The sequence below is a fragment of the Cervus elaphus genome, chromosome X (genome assembly GCF_910594005.1).
Source record: "Cervus elaphus chromosome X, mCerEla1.1, whole genome shotgun sequence".
Taxonomy (NCBI): domain Eukaryota; kingdom Metazoa; phylum Chordata; class Mammalia; order Artiodactyla; family Cervidae; genus Cervus; species Cervus elaphus.
In genome coordinates this window covers 29,364,431-29,392,297 of record NC_057848.1, presented here as the reverse complement: position 1 = coordinate 29,392,297, position 27,867 = coordinate 29,364,431, and the positions used below count along the sequence as shown (strand labels likewise).

The following is a 27,867-nucleotide window of genomic DNA, read 5'->3' as shown; positions in this document are numbered from 1 at the left end:
GCTCCTATGTTGGGTGCATATATATTTATAATTGTATATCTTCTTCTTGGATTAATCCTTTGATCATTATGTAGTGTCCTTCTTTGTCTCTTTCCATGGCCTTTATTTCAAAGTCTATTTTATCTGATATGAGTATTGCTACTGCTACTTTCTTTTTTTTTCTTTTTTCCTCTCTGCTTCATTTATTTCCACCATTTTATCTTCTACCTCACTTATCCTATATTCTGCCTCCGTTATTCTACTGTTGGTTCCCTCCAGAGTGTTTTTGATCTCATTTATTGCATTATTCATTTTTAATTGACTCTTTTTTATTTCTTCAAGGTCCTTGTTAAACATTTCTTGTATCTTCTCAGTCCTTGTGTCCAGGCTATTTATCTGTAACTCTTTTTTGTTTTCAAGATTTTGGATCATTTTTATTATCATTATTCTAAATTCTTTTTTCAGGTAGATTCCCTATCTCCTCCTCTTTTTTTTTTTTTTGACTTGGTGGGCATTTTTCAAGTTCCTTTACGTGCTGGGTATTTCTCTGCCTTTTCATCTTATTTAGATTGCTCTGTTTGGGGTGGCCTTTCTGTATTCTGGTAGTCTGTGGCTCCTTTTTATTGTGGAGGTTTCTCCCAGTGGGTGGGGTTGGATGATTGGTTTGTCGAGGTTTGCTGGTTAGGGAAGGTTGTTTCTGTGTTCTGGTGGGTGGAGCTGGATTTCTTCTCTCTGGAGTGCAATGGAGTGTCCAGTAGTGAGTTTTGAGATGGGTCTATGGGTTTGGTGTGACTTTGGGCAGCCTGTATTTTTATGCTCAGGGCTATGTTCCTGCATTGCTGGAAAATTTGTGTGGTATGTCTTGCTCTGGAACTTATTGGCTCTTGGGTGGTGGTTGGTTTCAGTGTAGGTATGGAGGCTTTTGGATGATCTCTTATTAATTAATGATCCCTGTAGTCAAGAGTTCTTTGGTGTTCTCAGATTTTGGGATTAAGCCTCTTGCCTCTGGATTTCAGTCTTATTCTTCCAGTAGCCTCAAGACTTCTCCATCCATACAGCACTGATAATAAAACTTCTAGGTTAATGGTGAAAGTATTCTCCACAGTGAGGGACACCCAGAGAGATTCACAGAGTTCCATGAAGAAGAGGAGAGGGAGGAAGGAGATAGACGTGAGCAGGAGGAGAAAAAGGGGGATTCAAGAGGAGAGAGACAGATCTAGGCAGTACTCTGTTCCCTAAGTGTTCTCCACAGCCAAGAACACCCACAGAGATTCACAGAATTGGATTGACAAGGGGGAGGGAGGAAATAGAGGTGATCTGAGGGAGAAAAAGGAGAGTCAAAAGGGGGGGGGGAGTGATCAAACCAGTAATCACACTCCTGAGTAAAAATGGGTACTGAAGGTTGGATTCTTAAATGTCCAAAATTGATATTGAATACTGAAAAACAGAGATTAAAAATCTAGAGTAGATGTTAGAATTTTAAAAATACAATATTAAAAAAACAAAAACAGAAAAAGTTAAGAAAGATATATGAAGTTCGCTTTAAAAATAGGGTCCTTTTTTTTTTTTTTTTTTGGCCAGGTTATAGTGGGTTATAAAAATGAAAATTAAGGACTAATAGAGGAGTAATAGAGGACTTAAAAAAAAAGAAAGAGAAAAAAGTTTGTTTTTTTAATTAAAAAATAATAATAGTAAAAATATATCTAGGAATTTATCTGGAGCTGTTGCAGGCAGTGTGGGTTTGGTTCAATTTCAGATAGCTCCTTGTTCCAACTTACACTTTTCAATATCTATAGGCCCCTTCCAGTGTAATTGGTGTTAACTACAGGGACTTTAATCTGTTGCACCTGTCACTTCTGAAGCGGTTCCCTTTGTTTATTTGACTTCTGTTTGCAGGTCTCTTCAGTGTCTCATTCCCACCGTGACACAAGGTGGCAGAGGTGGTCTCTTGTTTAGGTTCGCTTGTTCAGTCGTGCTGTGGGGAGGGAGGGGCACTGCAGACAAACATCACTGGCGTGTGTGGGGAGTGTTTGCAGTGTTCTGGCCACACTGGGTTTGCCCCTGCTCACAGCATGTGTGCTTTTCCCATCTACACTGCTCAGGGTCCAGGCTGCTCTACAAGGAGAGGGCCCTGAGTTGTGTGCACTTCCCAGGCCTAAGCTGCTCAGGTTCAGGTTCTCAGGTACTCCACAAAGGCCCAGACTCAGTTGGGCCTGCGTTTTGTGCCTTCCCTGTCAGAGCTGCTCAGGCAACCAGGAGCTTAACGAGCACACTCTCCCCAGGTACAGTGCGCCATATTCCCTCCACAGTCCCAGCCTCAGTTTCCGGGTGCGACGGTCTGGTGTGCCTTGTGTCTCTTCTGGGGAGCTGATCTCTGGCTGCGACCCTCCTGGCAGATGTCAATCCTCTAGAATCTCAGGAAGTCTTAGGTTAGAAACTGGAAGCCTGTTGCAGTTTGATAGGGGATGCTGTCTCTGGGGCCGAGTTTGCCCCTTTCCCCTCTCCCCTGCCTCCTGCTTCCGGCGGGGGGTGGGCTGGTCAGCAGCCAGCTTGCGGGGAGCCGGCCTGCTCAAGGCCCAAAAAGGCCCTGGGAAAGCCTTGAAAGTCCTGCCACCCCATGATAAAGTAGTAAAACATTTGCCGGGTCTCCTTTGTTCTTCCTTGAGAAAAACGTAGTAGTGACCTTCACTTAGTAGTTTACCTCGGAATGCCAAAAACAAGATGTAAGCTTCTGCAATCACTTAAGACAAAGAATTGTATTGATGTGACAAACACCAGATGGCATTTTTTATGAACTATGTTTTCTGCTTGTACTAGTATAAAGGTACCTGTTCTACTCAATAAAGTTGCTGACTTGCCTAAAGAGCATTCAGCCCTCTCGACCCCATCCTTTACTTTCAGCTTCTTTTCCTCAGGCTTCCGTGCTGCTGCGGTCGCGACCTGCTCGCATTGCCGGCTGGTACCGGCACCAGCTAACTCTTCTCTGATATCCGCCCCTTTCTCCTCCCCTCTGCCTGCTGCCTCCAGCGGGGAATGGGCCGGTCCACAGCCGGCTAGCTCTTCTCTGGTATTTGCTCAGTCCTTTGTTCTGGGAACAGGCGGGTAGTGCCTTAGCTTAGGGCTTTTCCCAGGTTAATTCTCTCTCTCTCTCTTGCTATCCCACAGTTTAAGTTGCTGTCTCACGTTAGCTCCCTCTGACTGCCCTCAAGGCATTCAGGCCCAGTCCATACCCTAAGCAATGCCACCCCCTTCTCTCCGTTCCACCCCCACTTGCTGGTGGCGCATGCGAGCGTCTGGGGTACTTTTCTGCTGGGAGTTGCTTTTAGGCATGTAATCTGTGGGTTTTATTTATTTTTCCTCCCAGTTAGGTTGCCCTCTGAGATCTGAAAACTTTCCCCAGACCCGCCAGTGAGAGGGTTTCCTGGTGTTTGGAAACTGCCTCTATTAAGGCTCCCTTCCCAGGACGGATCTCCATCCCTAACTCTATTGTCTCTCTTTTTATCTTTTATATTTTGTCCTACCTCCTTTCGAAGGCAATGGGCTGCTTTTCTGGGTGCCTGATGTCCTCTGCTAGTGATAAGAAGTTGTTTTGAGGAGTTTGTTCAGCATTCAAATGTTCTTTCAATGAATTTGTAGGGAAGAAAGTGGTCTCCCCATCCTATTCCTCCGCCATCTTAGCTCCTCCTCTGTTATTTTGTTTTCATTGCTTTATTCCCCACTTGGCACCTTGCTTTAGTTTTATTTTCCAGTTTCCCCTTTATTTAGTTTTGTTCTTAACAGTTAAATTCAATTTTTCATTTCCTTAGTTCTCCAGGTCAATCTATTCTACTTTATTTTTGTTGAGCTGTTTTCACTTTATGTGTATATCCCATTATTTTAATTATTGTTTGACTGATTTTGATGCTAGTAAAATAATGCTCAAAATTCTCCAAGACAGGATTCAACAGTACATGAACCATGAACTTCCAGATGTCCAAGCTGGTTTTAGAAAAAGCAGAGGAACCAGAGATCAAATTGCCAACATGCACTGGGTTATCAGAAAAGCAAGAGAGTTCCAGAAAACATCTATTTTTGCTTTATTGACTATGCCAAAGCCTTTGACTGTATGGATCACTGCAAACTGTGGAAAATTCTGAAAGACATGGGAATACCAGACCATGTGACCTGCCTCTTGAGAAATCTGTATGCAGGTCAGGAAGCAACAGTTACAAATGGAAATGGAACAACAGACTGGTTCCAAATAGGAAAAGGAGTACGTCAAGGCTGTATAGTGTCACCCTCTTTATTTAACTTATATGCAGAGTACACCATGAGAAATGCTGGACTGTATGAAACAAAAGCTGGAATCAGGATTGCTGGGACAAATATCAATAACCTCAGGTATGCAGATGACACCACCCTTACGGCAGAAAGCGAAGAACTAAAGAGCCTCTTGATGAAAGTGAAAGAGGAGAGTGAAAAAGCTGGCTTGAAGCTCAACATTCAGAAAACTAAGATCATGGCATCTGGTCCCATCACCTCATGGGAAATATATGGGGAAACAGTGACAGACTTGATTTTTTGGGGCTCCAAAATCACTACAGATGGTGACTGCAGCCATGAAATTAAAAGACGCTCACTCCTTGGAAGAAAATTTATGAGCAACCTAGACAGCATATTAAAAAGCAGAGACATTACTTTGATGACAAAGGTCCATCTAGTCAAGGCTGTGGTTTTCCAGTACTCGTGTATGGATGTGAGAGTTGGACTATAAATAAAGCTGAGCGCAGAAGAATTGATGCTTTTGAACTGTAGTGTTGGAGAAGATTCTTGAGAGTCCCTTGGACAGCAAGGAGATGCAACCAGTCCATCCTAAAGGAAATCGGTCCCAAATATTCATTGGAAGGGCTGATGCTGAAGCTGAAACTCCAATACTTTGGCCACCTGATGTGAAGAACTGACTCATTGGAAAAGACCCTGATGCTGGGAAAGATAGAAGGCGGGAGGAGAAGGGGACAACAGAGGATGAGATAGTTAGATGGTATCATGGACTCAATGGACATGAGTTTGAGTAACTCTGAGAGTTGGTGATAGACAGGGAGGCCTGGCGTGCTGCAGTCCATGGGATCACAGAGAGTTGCACATGACTGAGCGACTGAACTGAACTGCCTGATTTTGTAACTGCCATTTGTCTGGGGTTCATCTTTGGACACTCATTTTTGGATATTTGTTTTAATTGCACTTAATGCCATAACAAACCATATGTGGAATCTTTGTTCCTGATCAGAGATCAAGCCCTGAACCTTTGCAGTGGGAGCACTGACTCCAAGACCCTAAACTACCAGAGAACTAACCGTAGGGAGTATCAGATAGTGAGAACTCACACAACGAAAACCACTTGAATACAAGACCCAGCATCCCCAACCACCAGTAGCACCCTGGGCAGGACGCCTCATCTAAACAACAAACAAAACAAAAATACAAACCCAGTCATCAGCAGACAGGATTACTGCCTCATTGTCTTGCCCGTCAGAGGAAAAACAAACAAACAAACAAACAAAAACTCAGCACAAAGCTCACTCTGTAGGAAGCTCACACACACCACTGGACCAACCTCAGGAGGGCAGAAACCAAAAGAAAGAAAGAATTCAACCTTCTTCAAGGAGAGAATTCAACTTTCCTTGAAGCCTGGGAAAAGGAGACCTCAAACACAGTACGTTAAAAAAAATATTGAAAAGGCAGAGAAAAACTGCACAAATGAAGGAACAAAGTAGAAACACAGAAGTCCAAATAAATGAAGAGGAAATAGGCAAACTACCTGAAAAACAATTCAGAATAGTGATAGGAAAGGTGATCAAAAATCTTGAAAACAAAATGGAGAAAATGCAAGAATCAATTAACAAAGATGTAGAAGAATTAAAGAATAAACATACAGAGACAAACAACACAATTGCTGAAATTAAAAATGCTCTAGAAGGAATCAATATCAGAATATCTGAAGCAAAAGAACGAGTCAGTGAGCTGGAAGATAAAATGTTGGAAATAACTTCTGAAGAGCAGAATTAAGAGAATGAAAAGAACTGTGGACAGTCTCAGAGACCTCTGGGACAATATCAAACGCACCAGCATTCAAACTATGGGGTTCCCAGAAGAAGAAGAGAAAAAGAAAGAGTATGAGAAAATTTTTGAAGAGACTATAGTTGAAAATTTCCCCCAAATGGAAAAGGAAATAGTCAATCAAATGCAAGAGGCACAAAGAATCCCATACAGGATAAAGCCAAGGAAAAACATGCCAAGACACAAATTAATCAAATTAACAAAGACTAAACACAAAGAAAAAATATTAAAAGCAGCAAGGGAAAAGCAACAAGTAACATACAAGGGAAACCCCATATGCTTAACAGCTGATCTTTCAGCAGAAACTCTGCAGGCCAAAAGGGAATGGCAGAATATATTTAAAGTAGTGAAAGGGAAAAATCAACAACCAAGATTACTGTACCTGGCAAGGATCTCATTCAAAATTGATGGAGAAATAAAAAGCTTCTCAGACAACCAAAAGTTAAGCGAATTCAGAACCACCAAACCAGTTTTACAACAAATGTTAAAGGGACTTACATAGTCAAGAAATAGAAGAGAAGAAAATAGATCTACAAAACCAACCCCAAACAATTAAGAAAATGGCAATAGGAACATGTATATCAATAATTACTTTAACTGTAAATGAATTAAATGCTCCAGCAAAAAGAAACAGACTGGCTGAATGGATACAAAAACAAGACCTATATATATGCTGTCTACAAGAAACCCACTTCAGACCTGAAGACACATATGGATTGAAAGTGAGAGGATGGAAAAATATATTCCACACAAATGGGAAGCAAAAGAAAGCTGGAGTAGCAATGCTCAAATCAGACAAAATAGACCTTAAAATAAAGAAGATTACAAGAGATAAGGAAGGACACTACATAATGATCAAGGGATCAATCCAAGAGGAAGACATAACAATTGTTAACAGCTATGCTCCCAACATAGGAGCACCTCAATACATAAGACAAACACTAACAGACAGGTAAGTAGGAGACTTTAACACCCCACTCACACCAATGGACAGATCATCAAAACAGAAAATTAATAAGGAAACACAAGGCTTAAATGATACATTAGAGGAGATGGATATCATTGATATCTTCAGGACATTCCATCCAAATGCAGATGAACACACCTTCTTCTCAAGTGAACATGGAACATTCTCCAGGATAGACCATATCTTGGGTCACAAATAAAACCTCAGTAAATTTAAGAAAACCGAAATTGTATCAAGCATCTTCTCTGACTACAATGCTATGAGACTAGATATCAATTACAAGAAAAGAAGTGTAAGAAACACAAACACATGGAGATTAAACAACACATTTCTAAGTAAACAACAGGTTACTGAAGAAATCAAAAGGGAAGTAAAAAAATTTCTAGAAACAAATGACAATGAAAACACAACAACTCAAAACCTATGGGATGTAGCAAAAGCAGTTCTAAGAGGGAAGTTTATAGCAATACAATCCTACCTCAAGAAAGAAGAAAAACATCAAATAGACAACCTAACTTTACACCAAACAACTGGAAAAAGAAGAACAGAAAAAAAAAAAAACAAAATTAGTAGAAGGAAAGAAATCATAAAGATTTGAGCAGAAATAAATGAAAAAGAAATGAAAGAAAGAGTAGTAAAGATTACTAAAACTAAAAGCTGGTTCTTTCAGAAGATAAACAAATCTTTAGCCAGACTCATCAAGAAAAAAAAGAGAGGAGAATCTAATCAACAAAATTAGAAATGAAAAAGGAGAAGTTACAACAGACAATGCAGAAATACAAAGGATTATAAGAGACTATCATGAACAACTATATGGCAATAAAATAGATAACCTGGAAGAAATGGGAAGATTCTTAGAAAAGTTCAATCTTCCAAGACTGAAGCAGAAAGAAATAGGAATTATGAACAAGCCAATTACAAGCACTGAAATTGAAGCTGTGATCAAGAATCTCCCAAAAAACAAAAGCCCAGGACCAGATGGCTTCACAGGAGAATTCTATAAAACATTAAGAGAAGAGCTAATGCCTATCCTTCTAAACCTCTTTCAAAAAGTTGCAGAGGAAGGAACACTTCCAACCTCATTCTATGAGGCCACCGTCACCCTGATACCAAAACCAGACAAAGACAACACAAAAGAAAACTACAGGCCAGTATTGCTGATGAACATAGATGCAAAAATCCTCACCAAAATTTTAGCAAACAGAATTCAGCAATACATCAAAAAGCTCATACACCATGATCAAGTTGGGTTTAATCCAGGGATGCAAGGATTCTTCAATATATGCAAATCAACCAATGTGATACACCATATTATCAAATTGAAAGATAAAAACCATATGATAATCTCAATAGATGCAGAAAAAGCCTTTGACAAAAATCAGCACCCATTTATGATTAAAAGTCTTCAAAAATGGGCATAGAAGGAACCTACCTCAACATAGTAAAGGCCATATATGATAAGCCTACAGCAAACATTATGCTTAATGGTGGAAAACTGAAAGCATTCCCCCTAAGATCAGGATCAAGACAAGGGTGTCCATTTTCACCACTGTTATTCAACAGAGTTCTGGAAGTCCTAGCTACAGAAATCACAGAAGAAAAAGAAATTAAAGGAATCCAGATTGGAAAAGAAGACATAAAGCTCTCGCTGTTTGCAGATGACATGATACAGTACATAGAAAACCCTAAAGATAGTATCAGAAAATGACTAAATCTAATCAGTGAATTAGACTTCCCTGGTGGCTCAGACAGTAAAGTGTCTGCCTACAATGTGGGAGACCTGGGTTCGATCCCTGGGTCGGGAAGATCCTCTGGAGAAGGAAATGGCAACCCACTCCAGTACTCTTGCCTGGAAAATCCCGAGGACAGAGGAGCCTGGTAGGCTACAATCCACAGGGTCGCAAAGAGTAGGACACGACTGAGAGACTAAACTAAAACTAAACTAATCAGTGAATTTAGCAAAGCTGCAGGATACAAAATCAATACACAGAATCACTTGCATTTCTATATACTAACAATGAAAAATCAGAAAGAGAAATTAAGGAATCAATCCCATTCACCATTGCAACAAAAAGAATTAAATACCTAGGAGTAAACGTACCTAAGAAGACAAAAGAACTGTACACAGAAAATCATAAGAAACTAATGAAAGAAATCAAAGATGACATAAACAGATGGAGAGACATTCCATGTTCCTGGGCAGGAAGAATCAATATTGTGAAAATGACTACACTACCAAATGCAATCTACAGATTCAATGTGATCCCTGTCAAATTACCAATGGTGTTTTTCACAGAACTAGAACAAAAAATTTCATAAAACATGGAAAGACAAAAGACTCCAAATAGCCAAAGCAGTCTTGAGAAAGAAGAATGGAGCTGGAGGAATCAACCTTCCTGACTTCAGATTATATTACAAAGGTACAGTCATCAAGACAGTATGGTACTGACACAAAAACGGAAATATAGACCAATGGAACAAGATAGAAAGTCCAGAAATAAACCCATGCACCTATGGGTACCTTATTTTTGACAAAGGAGGCAAGAATATACAATGGGGCAAAGACGCCTCTTCAACAAATGGTGCTGTGAAAACTGGACAGTTACATGTAAAAGAATGCCATACACAAAGATAAACTCAAAATGGATCAAAGACCTACATGTAAGACGAAAAACTATAAAACTCTTAGAGGGAAACATAGGCAGAACATTGGATGACATAAATCAAAGCAAGATCCTCTAGGACCACCTCCTAGAGTAGTGGAAATAAAAACAAAAGTAAGCAAGTGGGACTTGATTAGACATAAAAGCTTTTGCACAGCAAAGGAATCTACAAGCAAGGTGAAAAGACAACCCTCAGAATGGGAGAAAATAATAGCAAATGAAACAACTGACAAAGGATTCATTTCCAAAATATACAAGCAGCTCATGCAACTCAATACCAGAAAAACAAGCAACCCAATTAAAAAGTGGGAAAAAGACCAAAACAGACATTTCTCCAAAGAAGACGTACAGGTGGCTAACAAACATGAAAAGATGTTCAACATTGCTCATTGTTAGAGAAATGCAAATCAAAACTACAATGAGTTATCACCTCACACCAGTCAGAATGGCCATCATCAAAAAGTCTACAAACAAAAAATGCTGGAGAGGGTGTGGAGAAAAGGGAACTCTCTTGCACTGTTGGTGGGAATGTAAATCGATACAGCCACTATGGAAGACAGTATGGAGATTCCTTAAAAAACTAGGGATAAAACCACCATATGACCCAGCAATCCCACTCCGAGGCATATACACTGAGGAAACTACAATTAAGAGACACATGTATCCCATTGTTCATGGCAGCACTATTTACAATAGCTAGAACGAGGAAGCAACCTACATGTCTATCAACAGATGAATGGATAAAGAAGTTGTGGTACATATACACAATGGAATATTACTCAGCCGTAAAAAAGAACACATTTGACTCAGTTCTAATGAGGTGGATGAATCTAGAACCGATTATACAGAGTGAAGTGAGTCAGAAAGAGATAAACATCATATTCTAATGCATACATACAGAATCTAGAAAAATGGTACTGAAGAATTTATTTACAGGGCAACAGTGGAGAAACAGACATAGAGAATAGACTTATGGGATGGGGAGAGGGGAGAAGAGGGTGAGATGTATGGAAAGAGTAACATGGAAACTTACATTACTATATGTAAAATAGATAACCAACAGGAATTTGCTGTATGGCTCAGGAAAATCAAACAGGGGCTCTGGATCAACCTAGAGGGGTGGGATGGGGAGGGAGATGAGAGGGTGGTTCAAAAGGGAGGGGACATATGTAAACCTATGGCTGATTCATGTTGAGGTTTGACAGAAAACAGCAAAATTCTGTAAAAGCAATTACCCTTCAATAGTAAATAAATAAATGTTTAAAATGGTATGAATTCAAACACTTTTACTTCACCTCATAGCCACTGAACTGCCTCATCTGAAAAACAGCAATTATAAAGAACTGACATAGAAGAAAGAAGTTCAAGGCAAAAAATATTGCCTTGTGTTTTGGTTTCTACAAGGATAAACAGTGAGGAATTACATAATTTAAAAAATTCTACTGCAGAGACCTTGGGATAGCTGGCTCTCTCTGAACTGTGAGAGAATGAAAGAACCTCTCTGGGCCTCAGTATCCTCCTCTAAGGAGAACAACTGTCCTTACATCATGAATTGTTGTTTTGATAATAAATTGAATTAATACATGCAAATACTTGGAGCGGTATGAGGCACACAATATCAGCTCAATAAATGGTAGAGTTTTCATAAGGACATGCAAACTTTGATAAAGTTTCCATTTGTCTTTAATAAAGCTTGTCATTTGGACTCAACTCGAATATTACATCCTAAGAAAGAGCTTCACTGACAACTCTGTCTACAACAATCCCTGTCCTTGTAATTTTCTACTAATGGATTTTAATTTGTTGCAAGCATTTATTCCCATATAAAATGGCCCTGTTTATTGATTTGTTTCCCTGCTTATTGCCAGTTTCTCAAACTAGAGTAAAAGTTCTAGGCATATTGCCCTTTCTTATTCACTGTGTTGCATCCCCAGGATCTACTTCAGTGAGTATGATGGGTTGAAATGTCACCCCAAAAAGATATGTTGAAGTCTTAACTCCCAGTGTTTCCTAAAATAACCTCACTTGAAACTATGGCTGTTGCAGATGTAGTTAGTTAAGATGAAGTCATACTGGAGTAGTGTGGTCCCTGAAACAGTGTGACTGGTGTCCTTATAAGACAGCCGCATGAAGACAGAAGAACAGGGATAACATCGCGTGATGATGCAAGCAGAGGTTAGAGTTATACAGTGCCAAGCCAAGAAATGCAAAGACTGCCACCAGAAGCTAGGAAGAAGCTCAGACAGATTCCCCAACTGGTTTCAGAGGGCTCATGGCCCTCTTAACACATTGATTTCAGGCTTCTTGCCTCCAGAACTGTGAGACGATACATTTCTATTGTTTAAGCCACCCAGCTTGTGGTATTTTGTCATGGCAGCCTTGGGAAACTACTTCAGTCCATCCCATATAAAATGCTGAATAAGTATTACTGAAAAGAATGAATTATTCCCTTTTTTACCTTGTTGTTGTTCAGTCACTCAGTCATGTACAACTCTTTGTGACCTCATGGACTGCAGCACACCAGGCTTCCCTGTCCTTCACTATCTCCAGAGTTTGCTCAAACTCATGTCCATTGAGTCGAAAATGATATCCAACATTCTTCATCCTCTATCGCCTCCTTCTCCTCCTGACCTCAGCCTTTCCCAGCATCAGGGTCTTTTCCAATGAGTCGGCTCTTTGCATCAGGTGGCCAGAGTATTGGAGCTTCAACTTTCAGTCTTTCCAATAAATATTCAGGGTTACTTTCCTTTAGGATTGACTGGTTTGATCTCTTTGCTGTCCAAGGGACTCTCAAGAGTCTTATACAGCACCACAGTTAGAAAGCATCAATTCTTCAGCACTCAGCTGTCTCACATCCGTACATGACTATCGGAAAAATCATAGCTTTGAATATATGGACCTTCGTTGGACTTTTCTACCTACTGGGATCAAATGCAGATATTTAAATTTGAGTTGTATGAGGGAAAAGTTGACACCAAAATTATACATTAAAGGATTCAAAATTTTAACACCACCTTCTTGCAAAGCCACAGCAGTGCTTTTCAAACTTGGATGATATCACAACCAACAGGAGAAATTATTCAACACATACACACCTTCCCAATCCACCTCCCTATTTTAGATACAGCAGACCCAAGGTGAGCCCAGAAATTGGCTGTTTCAACGGGCACCCTGGACAGTTTTGATGAAGTTGTCTATGGACCACCCTTGGAAAAATCCTGACCTACACATCTGACATTAGTGTACTATTAATTTAAAGTCTGCCATACAGAGGTCTCTGATAGCTGGTGTATCTGTTAATGTAATTATTGAAAAATACACTGGTCCTCCCTTCCCATCTGCAACCACAGATTGCATTTCCACATGGGTTCACAATTAAGCTCCTTTGGATTTTCTTCTTCTTTTTGGCCATGCCATCACGTGGCTTGTGAGAGCTTAGTTCCCTGACCAGGGATTGAACATAGGCCCTCAGCAGTGAAAGTGTGGAGTCCTAACCCCTGGATTGCCAGGGAATTCCTTCCTTTGGACTTTATCTCCATCATCAGCTTCTCATGACTCACCAGCAGACTACCTCCAGATTCCAACTAAAAGTCTTTCCTGAGTCTCCAGCTTGCCAGCTTCCCCCACCAGACTCCACAAACTAATAAGTCACTTCCTTAAAATAAATCTCTCTATATATACATCCCATTGGTTCTCTTTGAGAACTCTGACTAATATAGGTATTAAAACTCAAGTATCTTTTCCATCCTAGAGTAACCTGTGCTTTAAACCACAAAGATTTCCCAGCAATAGTCAGCTACTGACACGTTCAGTGAAAATATAATTACCTGGAAATTGTAATATGACAATGACATGACATGACATGACATATGATAATGACATGACATGACAATATCATCAAAAAGTATGAACTACATAGAGATAATCTATAGTGTACATCTGCATCCACAAATTTGCAAGTCCTAAACTATGAACATTGTAAAACACTGCTGAGAAAAATTAAAGCAGGCCTAAATAAATGAAGGGATATATCATCCTCCATGGTCAGAGGACTCAGTATTGTGATGTCTATTCTTCCCAAACTGAGATTCCTTGCAATCCTAATAAAAACCCAAGTGTTCTTTTTTTTTTAAAAAAGAAATTGATGAGATTATTCTAAAAAGTCATTGAAAATCATTGAAAATGCAAAGGCCTTGGTCTACAAAAAGCAACTTTGAAAAGAAGGAAAATGTTAGAGGATAAGTACTTTCTTATTTCAAAACTCATAAATCTATAGTAATCAAGGCACTGTGGTAGTGGGATGAAGGTAGGAATGTATATCAAAGGAACAAAATTAAAATTCCAGAAATAGACCCACACATATATGGACAACTGATTTTCAACAAAGCCACAAAGGCAATTCAGTGGAAAAAGGAGTCTATTCAACAAATGGAACTGGACAATTGGATAGCCATATGCACAAATATAGACTGTGATCGATGGGGCTTCCCACGTGGCACTGGTGGTGAAGAATCCACCTGCCAATGCAGGAAATGCAAGAGATGCAGGTTTGATCCCTGGGTAGAGAAGATTCCCTGAAGGAGGAAATGGCATCCCACTCCAGTATTCTTGCCTGGGAAATCCCATGGGCAGAAAAGCCTGGCAAGCTATGGTTCATCAGGGTCACAGGACACAACTGAGCATCTGAATGTGAACTTTGATCCATATAATGCACTACCTACAAAAGTTAACTCAAAAAGAATCCTTGACATAAACTTAAAAGCTAAAACTATTCTAAGACTCTAGAAAAATACAGTAGAAAATTCTTGTGACCTTAGGTTTGGTAAAGATTTCTTAGATATGACATCAAAAGCAAAATCAAACCATAAATGAACAAATTGATGCACTGAATTTCCACAAAATTCAAACTTATGTTCTTCTAAGAACACTGTTGAGAGAATAAAAAGACAAGCCATTGAATGAATGAGAGAAAATATTTGTAATTTGCAGATCTGCCATCCAGAATTAAAAATCTCACAAAGATCAGTAGAAAACAGACACTTCAATAAATAAGTGGACAAAAGATTTGAACAGATACTTCACCTAAGATAAACACCTGTCAAACAAGCACATGAAAAGATGCTCATTATCATTAGTCATTAGGAAAATATAAATGAAAACTATGAGATATCACTACACCCCTCTGAGAAAGTCGAAAATTAAAAAGAATGACCATACCAAATATTGGCAAGGTTGTGGAGGATGGAACCCTCATATCTCATACGCTGCTGGTGGCAATGAAAAATGCTCTGACTACTTAGGAAAAAAGTTTAGCAGTTTCTTAGATAGTTAATTTTACAACTACCAATTTTACCAACCATTGCGCTTGTAAGTACTTACATAGAAAGAGAAAATATATGTCCCAGGAAAGAATTATATACAAATGTTCATAGAAGGTTTATTTCCAAGAGCCCCAAATTGGAAACAACCCAAATATCCATTAACAGGTGAATGGACAACAAATTGTCATATATCCAAATAATGTGACAGTTCGACATTACAGAAAAGGGAAACTAATCTATAGTGACAAAAGTCACTGGATGCTTATGAATGAGGTAGGTTGAAGTAGAGAGAGAGGCAAAGGAGAGCTTGATGGGCATATTACTAAGGAGCACAAGGAAGCCTATTGAGATGATAGATATGTTCATTATCTTGACTGTAGTATTAGATTCACAGGTGCATACATATATCAAAACTTAGAGCATATATTTTAAATATCCACAGTATTATTGTATGTTGACCATACCTCAGTAAAATATTTGAAATATATTGATATATTCATAATTCTCTGATGCAATTAATCAGGTGAAAACTTCCTACAGTTGTGCTCTTGTGGTATTAACACATCTTATCAAATATATCTTATATATATTTATATGATTTATATGATATATATATATATATATAATATATCTTATCAAATGGGGCATGCTCCATATAACCAAAATAATCATATGCAATAAAATATACCCAAATATTTAGGGTAAGTTGATGTTCATTTCTTTCTGAAGTATAGAAATAAAAATATTACATCCCAGGGAAATCATAATGATATTTAACAGAATTGGTTCTTTCAGGCAATGTGGCTGAGTATCATTTTGTTAGGACAAACTTTAAAGCAAAACTGCTTGCTTTTAAATAATAAATTCTATGGCTGACATTTTAAACCAGCACTTGGAAATTGTCCGTATTTCTAAAAACACACATGTCATTATAAAAGGGGCTAAAACCTATTTGCAACAGGGAACAATCTACATTACAATGTCAAATTGTTAGGAAGATCTAACAACTGCATATTTGCATACCCATCTGAGAGACACAAGGGAATCACTGATTATCATTATTTATAAAGTATGTTTACTTATTTAACTATATTTATTACAAATGAATGTTAAAGATAAATTGCCTTCCCAATTGGACAATCCATTGCTTTTCATCACAAAGGAAAAAAGTCTTCTCTCAGATGGGCCTCAAGAGTTACTAAAAAGCATGTAGCAGCCGATGGAATGAAATCCCACCTGCCAAACTCATTCCCATGATGAGATAAAAGTTGCTACTTTTAGGCTAGTTTGTGAACCTTACAGAGATATCCCACAACGTACTTTTGTCAGATCTATGAACTCACTTGAGTTAGGCGTCATATCCAACTGAAGATGTGAAGTGTTGGGGTCTCCTGAGGACTGCTGCCCTTGAACTTCGAGTAGAAGCTCCATCAGTCAACAGGACACTGATCCTCAGAACCTGTCTCCTTCAGACACCTGGTGAGAAAGGCCACTGGCATGAGGGTTGCACAGGGAGAGACACATCCAGCAATCACCACGGTTTATCAGAGAAACTGTGCCCCACACCATGCTAGTCACTGGGTAGTTACAATGCCACTGAAACAACCAGGTAGTGATCGTAACAACCAGGTAGTGATCGTAACAACCAGATGTTACAATGAGCTTCCCACCATGGCCTTTTTCTTCTCCTTTTCTCATCTATCCCTTAACAACAAGGTGAAAAAGTAATAAGAAGTGGCCTGAATTCATACAGACGTTCATGATCCCGCAATAACCACAGGGCCATCGGCTTACTCCTGTGTTAGCACTGAATGTTCTCAGCGATCCTGTGGGGAAAGCATTCTTACCCCCATTTTACAGAGGGGAAAGCTGAGGCTCAGAGAGAGTCGCTACCTGTCTCACCTCCCGCGCCCCTGCATTAGGAGGAAAGTGGCTCCAGGACGCCCCTGGCGCAGGACACCGCACTCACTGGGGCCGGGCGGGACCCCAGTGCTTTACCTACGAGACAGCGGGGCACCGAGACCCAAAGCGGGAAAGCGGCCACTTGAGTGTGGATAACTTTGTCTCCCCACACCCCAGGGGGGTCCAGCGCCCACGGCAGGAATTCACTCTCCCAACTCCGTTCCAAACACCTAAGGCCGAAACCTGCTGTCCTCTCCAGGCGCTTCTGTCTCCATTAAAATGTCGTCAAGGTCGCCTCGTTGACGTCACGTTTCTATAGCAACCGCCAGGAGCAGGCAGATCCTCCACCATCTTAAGTACCAACACCTTCCCACCCTCCTGCACCCCCTTGTCTTTAGCTTAAAGTAAAACACCTCAGCTCTTCAGGCTGCAACTGAGAAAACATACTCATTAGAGCCACTAGACTGGGACCCCGGCAAACTAGCAAAAATCTTCTGTCCAGTATGGTGGGACAGATTCTGTGCTTGTGGTCAGGAATTGCATTTGCCTTAAAGAGACAGTAGGGGGCTTCCCTGGTGGCTCAGCGGTGAAAGAATCTGCCTGCAATGTAGGGGAGGGGTGGAGGGTTTTGATCCCTAGGTCAGGAAGATCCCCCGGAGAAGGAAACCCACTCCAGTATTCTAACCTGGGAAATCCTACGGAAAGAGAAGCCTGGCAGGCTACAGACAATGGGGTCGCAAGAGTCGGACACGACCTAGCAACTAAACCACCACCGGGAACGTGTTGTTAGAACATGGAGACCCAGAGAAATATCCTAAGGTTCTGGGGAGATGAGTTAGCCCTCCCTCTGAGGGTGAACTTAATGTATACGATCACAGTCCGTACTAAGCAGTTAGCCATCTGCAAAGAAATAAACTGTCTGATTACATGACTGAATGATCTAGATACATAGAGAAAAATGTCAATGAAGAAATCTGAGTCATTTCAGGGAGGCAAACCTAAAACATTTAATAGGCAGAAAACTAAGTCATTTAAAGCATACATTGGTTTTTCCTGGGGAATTTTTATCCTCCATTCCTGATATTTTATCTCCTACATGGAGGAACAGGCATGACCAAACCCACGAGGCCTCTCTATATAACTCACTCCTCTACCTAGAGAATCATTTCCACTGTTAGTGAGGTTGGATGAACAAACAAGTTGCACAGCAGAGGCCCTCTCCCATCAAACTCTTGAAGCAAGCTGCCCTTATAGAGCACATGTTTGCTCTGCCCTCAGGAGTGGGTCTATGAACAGATCCACAGCTCTTCTCCTCTTTTCTGTCTCACTGACTCCCAAACTATTCCTACGGTTTTGCTCCAATTTGGTTGAGTTTTTAAGAGGCCCTGGAAATACATTCTTCCACATCTTGACTCCAAACCGATTAAGAAATATGAAAATTAAGGAGAAAAATACATCAACTTTGTTCCTTATAAAGCTGATACTGTAGAATGTGCCTAAGATTTCACACAAGGCAAGTGGGCTTTGTATTCACGAACCCCAGAACTGCACAGATTTATCCACCCTGCAGTGATGTATCTGGACAGTCAGAAAGAACCAGGACTGCAATGCATATCTCTCTGCGTTCTAGTGAAGGCATCCTATGTGTACTCAAGAAGAGTGGCTTCCTTGCAAGTCTATCCTTGTAGCAGGAGAAAGCGTTTCAGGACACCTTCTTTGAGAAACTCTTCTCAAAATGGGTAAACTCGGCTTGTTCTGACTGTGTACCCACAAGGCCATCTTCTGAGGATATGGCTTTCTATGCATCTCAGGGAGCAGTTTGCAGCAATACCCTCTTCTTCCCTTCACAAACATGGCTGCAGCAAAGCCTTGTCTGGGCAACGGGATTGGAAAAAATTTCTGAAATTCCAAGAGTATGATGAAAATCATACATCATGAAATTTTATCCTGGGAATCCAAAAAGGAATTGAGGAAATGTTCAAAACCTATCCCCACATATAAACCCACACACAGACTATAGCCAAAATTATGAAATCCTACCAAACCTCCACAGGTCAGCAAATCCCTGTCTTATCCAATGGTTACAAACTGTAGAAAAAGAGAAATCACCATATGGCTCAGATATCCATTTCTTTTTGACAAACACCACCAAAACAATAGCCATATTTTCATCTCTCAGGATACTGTGGGTTGACTGGGTTCAGCTGGGTGGTTTTCTGCTCCACGTGGAGTCTCACCTGTGGCTGTTGTCAGCTGGAGGGTCCACTAGGCTAAAACATCCAAGAAAGCTCATTCGCATGGATGAGCACTGGTACTGGCTTCTGCTGGGGAATCAGCTGGGGCTGTTGATAGAAGTGTCTTGGTTGTCCTCCAGATCACTCCATGTGTAGGGTTACTGGATTATATTTAAACCATTTAAATTTGAATTTAAAATAAACAACAAATATTCTTAGTGTAAATTCATTGCAAGAAAATATTTCTTTCTTCATCTGAAGTTCAAGTACAACTGGGCATCCTGTGTGTTTACTTGCTAAATCTGGCAACCCTAGCAAAGGAGCATGTGAACCTACAAGTCTAAGAACAGACCTTCTGAGGTGACTCTTCACTGAGGCCTGCCTGGGAAAAATGAAGAGATTACATTTGGAAGTAAAGAAAAAAGCTGTTAATGGCTGATGCTGGTAGAATGAAGGGTAAATGGACATTGCCATACACTATTGGCCTTGGAGTACAGAATGAAGCAGGGCAAAGGCTAATAGAGTTTTCCCAAGAGAACGTACTGGTCATAGCAATAACCCTCTTCCACCAACACAAGAGAAGTCTCCACACGTGGACATCACCAGATGGTCAATACTGAAATCAGATTGATTATATTCTTTGCAGCTGAAGATGGGAAAGCTCTAAACAAAGCTTCAGCAAAAACAAGACTGGCAGCTGACTGTGGCTCAGATCATGAACTCCTTATTGCCAAATTAAGACTTAAACTGAAGAAAGCAGGGAAAACCCATTCAGGTATGATGTAAATCAAATCCCTTAGGATTATACAGTGGAAGTGACAAATAGATTTAAGGGATTAGATCTGATAGACAGAGTGCCTGAAGAACTATGGACGGAGGTTCATGGCATTGTACAGGAGACAGGGATCAAGACCATCCCCAAGAGAAAGAAATGCAAAAAAGCAAAACAGCTGTCTGAGGAGACCTTACTAATAGCTGTGAAAAGACGAGAAGCAAATGGCAAAGGAGAAAAGGAAAGATATTCCCATTTGAATGTAGACTTCCAAAGAATAGCAAGGAGAGATAAGAAACCCTTCTTCAGTGATCAGTGCAAAGAAATAGAGGAAAACAATAGAATGGGAAAGACTAGAGATCTCTTCAAGAAAATCAGAGATACCAAGGGAACATCTCATGCAAAGATGGGCACAATAAAGGACAGAAATGGTATGGACCTAACAGAAGCATAAGATATTAAGAAGAGGTAGCAAAAATACACAGAACTATACAAAAAAGATCTTCACAGCCCAGATAATCACGATGGAATGATCATCCACCTAGAGCCAGCCATCCTGGAATGAGAACTTGAGTGGGTCTTAGGAAGCATCACTATGAACAAAGCTAGTGGAGGTGATGGAATTCCAGTTGAGCTATTTCAAATCCTAAAAGATGATGCTGTGAAAGTGCTGTACTCAATATGCCAGCAAATTGGGAAAACTCAACAGTGGACACAGGACTGGAAAAGGTCAGTTTTCATTCCAATCCCAAAGAAAGGCAATACCAAAGAATGCTCAAACTACCATACAATTGTACTCATCTCACACCTTAGTAATGTTCAAAATTCTCCAAGCCAGGCTTCAACAATACATGAACTGTGAACTTCCAGATTCTCATTCTCAACAGGTGACACCATGCCCAAGGGACTGAAGATGGGTTCTTGAGGGTCAGGTTTGATAGATATTACAATGATCTGGGGGGGAGGGATTCCTTGGCAGTCCAGTGGTTAGGACTCTGCACCCTTGCTCCTGAGGGCCTGGGTTCCATACCTGGTCAGGGAACTAAAATCCCACAAGCTGTGTGGTGCAGACCAAAAAACAAAACAACCCACAATGGTCTGTGAACCTCCAAAAGACCACAGCCACAGTACACAAACAGATCAACTACATCTGGAATATTAAAAATTTCACATTCTTCTGGTGAGTGGGATTAGAGGTGGTTAGGCAAAAAAAAAAAAAAAGTCTGAAAAGGCTCCTGACAATGAAAGAAGATTGACAAACACTGCATATACACAGTGACCTCTTATGTAGGTGATAGGCCATCGGGAGTTAAAGACAGGTCATTTAAAATTCCCCATAGATACTCATTCAACAACACTCTTGTTGCTGTTGGTGTTGATGATGCTAATGATGATTGATGATGATGAAAGCGATGGAATCCTGCCCCTGGGGTCAAGAGAATAGAGTATTGGGATTATGTGAATTAGCAACAGATGTCTCCCCTATGAAAGATGATATGGAGGTTAAAGGAAATTAATATTTACAAAATTAATGTAGACAAGTGGTACTCTAAATTGCATTTCCTTTCAACTTAACACTTATTCAGTTACCTGTTTAATCCTATACTTCAGATAAGGGTAAGAAGTTAGGAGAGGTGAAGTAAACCAGGGAAACTGCTTTGAATGCCTGCACAGTACTTGAACTTGAAATAACCCTAAAACTTTCCCCATTATATTCTGAAGCTACCAGGGCTCTAAATGCCATTTTTTCTCTTGACACTGGCATTCAGTGCTGTCCAAGGTATTGCTCCATTGGTTAATAATGATCTATATTACTTTTCCATTGAAGTATAATTGATTTAAAATATGTTAATTTCTAGTATAGAACAAAGTGATTCAGTTATACATATATGTACACATATCCTTTTTAATAGTCTTTCTCATTATGGTTTATTACAGGATACTGAATATAGTTCCCTGTGTTATACAGTAGGACTGTGTTGTTTATCTATTTTATAGATGTTAGTGTGTATGTGCTAATCCCAAACTCATAATTTACCCCTCCCTGCTCCCCTTTTCTCCTTTGGTAACTGTAAGTGCATCTTCTGTGTCTATGAGTGTGTTTCTGTTCTGTAAATAAGGTCACTTATATATTTTAGATTCCACATATAGGTGATATCCTATGACATTTGCCTTTCTCTTTCTGACTTACTTTACTCAGTATCATAATCACTTGGTCCATCCATGTTGCTGCAAATGGCATTATTTTATCCTTTTTTTATGGCCAAACAACATTCGAAAAATGAAGATCATGGCATATATATATGATGTTTAGGTTGGTACCATGTCTTGGCTACTGTAAAATGTGCTGCTATGAATATTGGGATGCATGTATCTTTTCAAATTAGAGTTTTTTTCAAGATATATGCCCAGAAGTGGAATTGCTGAATCACATGGCAACTCTATTTTTAGTTTTCTAAGGAACTTCCAGTATGTTAGCAAATTTGGAAAACTCAGCAGTGACCACAGGACTGGAAAAGGTCAGTTTTCATTCCAATCCCAAAGAAAGACACTGCCAAATAATGTTCAAACAACCACACAGTTGCACTTATTTCACATGCTAGCAAGGTAATGCTCCAAATCTTTCAAGCTAGGCTTCAGTAGTATGTGAACCAAGAACATCCAGATGTTCAGGCTGGATTTAGGAAAGGCAGAGGAACCAGAGATCAAATTGGCAATATCTGTTGGATCATAGAAATAGCAAGGGAATTTAAAAAAAATCTGCTTCATTGACTAAAGCCTTTGACAGTGTGGATCACAACAAAATATGGAAAATTCTTAGATATGGGAGTACCAGACCACCTTACCCATCTCCTGAGAAACCTGTACGCAGGGCAAGAAGCAATAGAACCAGACATGGAACAATGGACTGGTTCCAGATTGGGAAAGGAGTACAAAAAGGCTGTATGTTGTCACCCTGCTTATTTAACTTCTATGCAGAATACATCATGTGAAATGCCAGGCTGGATTAAGCTCAAGCAGGAATCAAGGTTGCTGTGAGAACTATCAACAACCTCGGATATGCAGATGATACCACTCTAATGGCAGAAAGTGATAAGGAACAAGAGAGCCTCCTGATGAAGGTGAAAGAAGAGAGTGAAAAGGCTGGCTTAAAACTCAACATTCAAAAAATGAAGATCATGGCATCCAGTCCCATTACTTCATGGCAAATAGATGGGGAAACAATGGAAACAGTGACAGACTTTATTTTCTTGGGCTCCCAAATCACTGTGAACAGTGACTGCAGCCATGAAATTGAAAGACATTTGCTCCTTGTTAGAAAAGCTATGACCAACCTAGACAGCATATTAACTAGCAGAGACATCACTTTGTTGACAAAGGTCTATATATTCAAAGCTATGGTTTTTTTCACTAGTCATGTACAGATGTAAAAGTTGGACCATAAAGAGGGCCGAGCACTGAAGAATTGATGATTTTGAATTGTGGTGCTGGAGAACTCTTGGGAGTCCCTTGGACAGCAGTGAAATCAAACCAGTCAATCCTAAAGGAAATCAACCCTGAATATTCATTAGAAGGACTGATGCTGAAGCTGAAACTCCAATACTTTGGCCACCTGATGAAAAGAGCCAAGTCATTGGAAAAGACCCTGATGCTAGGAAACATTGAGGGCAGGAGGAGAAGGGGGTGACAGAGGAGATGGTTGGATGGCATCACAGACTCAATGGACATGAGTTTGAGCAAACTCTGGGAGACAGTGAAGGACAGGGAAGCCTGGCATGCTGCAGTCCATGGGGTTGCAAAGAGTCAAACATGACTTAGTGACTGAACAACAACTACAAGGAACTTCCATATTACTTTCCCTCTTGGCTGCACCAATTTACATTCCCACCCACAGTGTAGGAGGGTTCCCTTTTCTCCACACCCTCTTCAGCATTTGTTATTTGTGGAATTTTTAATGATGGTCATTCTGAACACTGTGTAATACCTCATTGTAGTTTTGATCTGCATTTCTCTAATAATTAGTGATATTAAGCAACTTTTCATATGCAACTGGCCATTTGTATGAATAATGACCTATATATTACTATTAAATTATACTATAATTACATATTTGAAAACACTATGAATGGTAATTTTTTATTCCCACAGCCTCCTCCCTGAATTTGGGATTCACAGAGATCTAGGGAGGAAGTGAATATGAAGATGCCACTGAGTGGGTTTCTAAAAGCATGGTAAGTAGTGGAAAAACCACAGCAAAATATAACACTGACTGATGGAGTTTTCAATAAAGTAGCTATAGTAGAAATCTATGTACGTTTCAATGTATATATAATACATAAGGCAAATATACCACAAAGGAGGTGGTAACAGGAACCTATTAAGGTGAGGTTTCTACATATCAAGTGGCAATATACTGATTCTGAATAGACTGTGAAAAGTTAAGTAGGTAGTTTATAATCTACAGAGCAACCACAAAAAATGTTATACAAAGACAGATATTCAAAATCAGAGTAAAAAACATTAAAATGAAGTACTCCAAGGCATTCAGATAAGCCAGAGGAAAGCAAGAAAGGGGAAACAGGGTAAAGAAAACCAGAGAGGACCAACAAAACATGAAAAATAGTGGTAGATCTAAATCAAAACATACCACCAATAATTAATTGTCAATGACTTAAATACATAATTAAATGAACTAGATTGTCAGAATGGATTTAAAAAACAATAAAGAGAAACACAAATAATGCTCCAACTATATGTTGGCTACAAGAACTCACTTCAAATATAGTGACATAGGTAGTGTAAGAGTAAAACAATGAATAAAAACACACCATGTAAACACTGATCAGAAGAAAGCAGGAGAATCTATTGATTATATTATCAGACAATTGTCAACTTGAAAACAAAGATAGTTACCAGGGATAAAGAGGGGCAGTCAATTCACCAGGAAGATACAATAATTATAAATATGTATTATACCTAATAACAGTCTTAAAATACATGAAGCAAAACTGAAGGAACTGAAAGGGAAATAGACAAATCCACAATTATAATTGGGATCTTCAATATTCCTCTCTCACTAATAGAATCAGTAGGCAAAAAATCAGCAGTCATAGATGAACTGAACACCACCATCAACCAACTAGATTTAATTGACATTTATAGAGTGGTCCACTCTAAAACAGCAGAATGCACATTCTTTTCAAATGCACACAGAACATTCAGCAAGATAGACTATGTCCTGAGTCAAGAAGCAAATCTTAATAATTAAAAAAAACTGAAACCAAACAGATTGTGTTATCGGACAATAATGGAATAAAATTCTAGAAATCAAGAATAGAAAGGTAACATGAAAATCTCCAAGAACTGGGAAACTGAACAACACATATTTAATTCATGGGTCAAAGAGAAAGTAAGTCTCAAGGGAAATGAAAAATACATAGAACAGAAATCAACTATACTTCAATTAAAAATACATAGAACAGTATTAAAGTGAAAATAAAAGCAAAAACCTACAGCTATCAAAATTGGGGAGTCAGAAAACACATAGGTCATTTTCAGATTGACTACAAAAAGACACAGGAGATATTTTTGGCATAATGGAACTCTTGTATATCCTGATTGTGTTGTGGTTATACAATTGTATGTAATTTTCAAGGCTTACCAAACTGGACACTAAAAGAAGTGAATTTTATTTTCTGTAAATTATACCTTAATGAAAACAATTTAAAAGCATGCATCTGCATGAGACAAGTGCTCGGGCCTGGTGCACTGAGAAGACCCAGAGGGATGGGGTAGAGAGGGAGGTGGGAGGGGGGATCAGGATGGGGAATACATGTAAATCCATGGCTGATTCATGTCAATGTATGACAAAACCCACTACAATACTGTAAAGTAATTAGCCTCCAACTAATAAAAATAAATGAAAAAAAAATAAAAGCATGCATCTTGTTAAGTGAAGAACATAAGTAGCAGACCAGCATTATTCTGTCATTCCAATTTCATATCTAACAAATAAATAAAACAGTTGATGAGTAGACCATTGTATCTATTTATGTATGTATATTTCAATATACATAGAAAATTGTATGCCAAGTACCAATCAAACAGTAGCAGTGGTTGCCTTTGGGGAGTGGAATGCAAAGGATTTCACTTTGTCCAGCTGTGAGGCATTTTAAACCACATGTAAATTATTTATATTTATAATCCATCATGAAACAGTATATATGGAAGATATTATGATAAACAGAGTACTGAGGAAAATAAAAATAATATTCAATATACACTTAAAACATATTTGTCTAACTCTTTGATCCACTGAAATTAATGTAGGAATGATAATTAGCTCCATATGGTTTTTAATCTAAAAAGGCAAAAAATAAAATCAAGTTCAGTGGCTACAGCTAAAAATTTAAATAAATGTGATCTATGTTCCTTCAGAATTATAGTTCATTTCAACCCTGAATATTCATTGGAAGGACTGATGCTGATGTTGAAGCTCCAATACTTTGACCACATGATGTGAAGAGCCAACTCATTGCAAAAGACCCTGATGCTGGGAAAGATTGAGGGCAGGAGGAGAAGAGGGTGACAGAGGATGAGTGGACTGGATGGCATCATGGACTCAATGGACACAAGTTTGAGCAAACTCCAGGAGATGGTGAAGGACGGGGACGCCTGGTGTGCTGCAGTCCATGGAGTTGCAAAGAGTCAGACATGACTTAGCGAGTGACCAACAACAAAAGGGAAGATGTTCTATCCTTGGTGAATAATAATAGTATCTTTTAAGAACATCAAATGATCAGGAACTGTGACTGGGTATGATTGTAATAGAGAAAATGTTATGGGGGAATATGGGCATCTTGTCCATGAACAGTTTCTAGGTAGGTTCTCACTGGATTTTGTGATATCCTGCTCTTAATGGCAGTGTCATTTTTTAATGGTTGTGCCCCGCCCCCCGCCTTCCTTTGTTAGGTAGAACCTACTAGGCCCAAGATGATAGAAGACTTCCAGTTGACCCCGAGCCTCATTATACATTCATTGTAACACATTAGCATGCTAAAGGACATGATTTTCTAGCAAGAACTTGAAAATCCATCCAATTGCTCTTTTTGTACCTCTGACAGAGCTAGCTTTGGCAGTGTGGAGGGAAGAGGGCCCAACCCCCTCCCCAAGGGGACATGAACCCCTTGAGGAGTTGAGCCCAGGAAGACACTCAGTCATGTCAAACACACTCCCGCTGCTTGCTTCTTCACGGGCAGTACGGCTATCAGCTAGGAATGTCTTTGCAAGGATCGCAAAGGGAAGGGGAGATACACAGCCCTGCCTCTGGAACTTCGGTCCTCTGAGCAGATCTGGAGGTCTTGCATTGTATAAGTGAACATGTTCCTTCCAAATAGAGGCTTGCAAACACAGGCTGGGTGGCTGCCTCTTCTTCCCAGAAGGAGGCTCGCTTTCCCCGCATCCTGCGAACTCCCTGTCCCAGCCGCCCGGAAAATCGCTTCTTGGAGTTCATTTCTTAGGGGCAGTCATCTCTGAGCTTGGAGACATAGGGAGTAGCCCCACACTCACAGGGAAAGGCAGAGCCACCTCCACACATCTCTTCCGTCCCCTTTGCTCTGTAGGAGAGCTCTAGTGAGCCTAGGCCTGTCAGGAGAATTCTTGGTTTTTACGAGAACACACCCTGTGTGTGAATCTGCATACCCGACCTAGGGGCCACAGGGCGCCTGTTTCGCTGGAGTGGGCCCTGAAGCGGTGCAGCCTAGCAAGAGCTTGAAAATCCATCCAATTGCTCTTTTCTTACCTCTGACGGAGGAGCCTGGTGGGCTGCAGTCCATGGGGTCGTTAAGAGTCGGACACCACTGAGCGACTTCACTTTCACGCATTGGAAAAGGAAATGGCAACCCACCCCAGTGTTCTTGCCTGGAGAATCCCA

General features: G+C 39.9%; 1 long non-coding RNA gene across 1 annotated transcript in view; it reads right to left on the bottom strand.

The window, feature by feature from the left end:
* LOC122690257 overlaps positions 1-27,867 on the bottom strand; it is a 63,042-nt gene that overhangs the window by 34,795 nt on the left and 380 nt on the right. The window contains exons 2-3 of the long non-coding RNA XR_006340030.1: positions 19,166-19,323; positions 16,370-16,502 (exon numbers count right to left, since the gene is read on the bottom strand). This is a non-coding gene — a long non-coding RNA (uncharacterized LOC122690257). The remainder of the gene's footprint in view (positions 1-16,369; positions 16,503-19,165; positions 19,324-27,867) is intronic.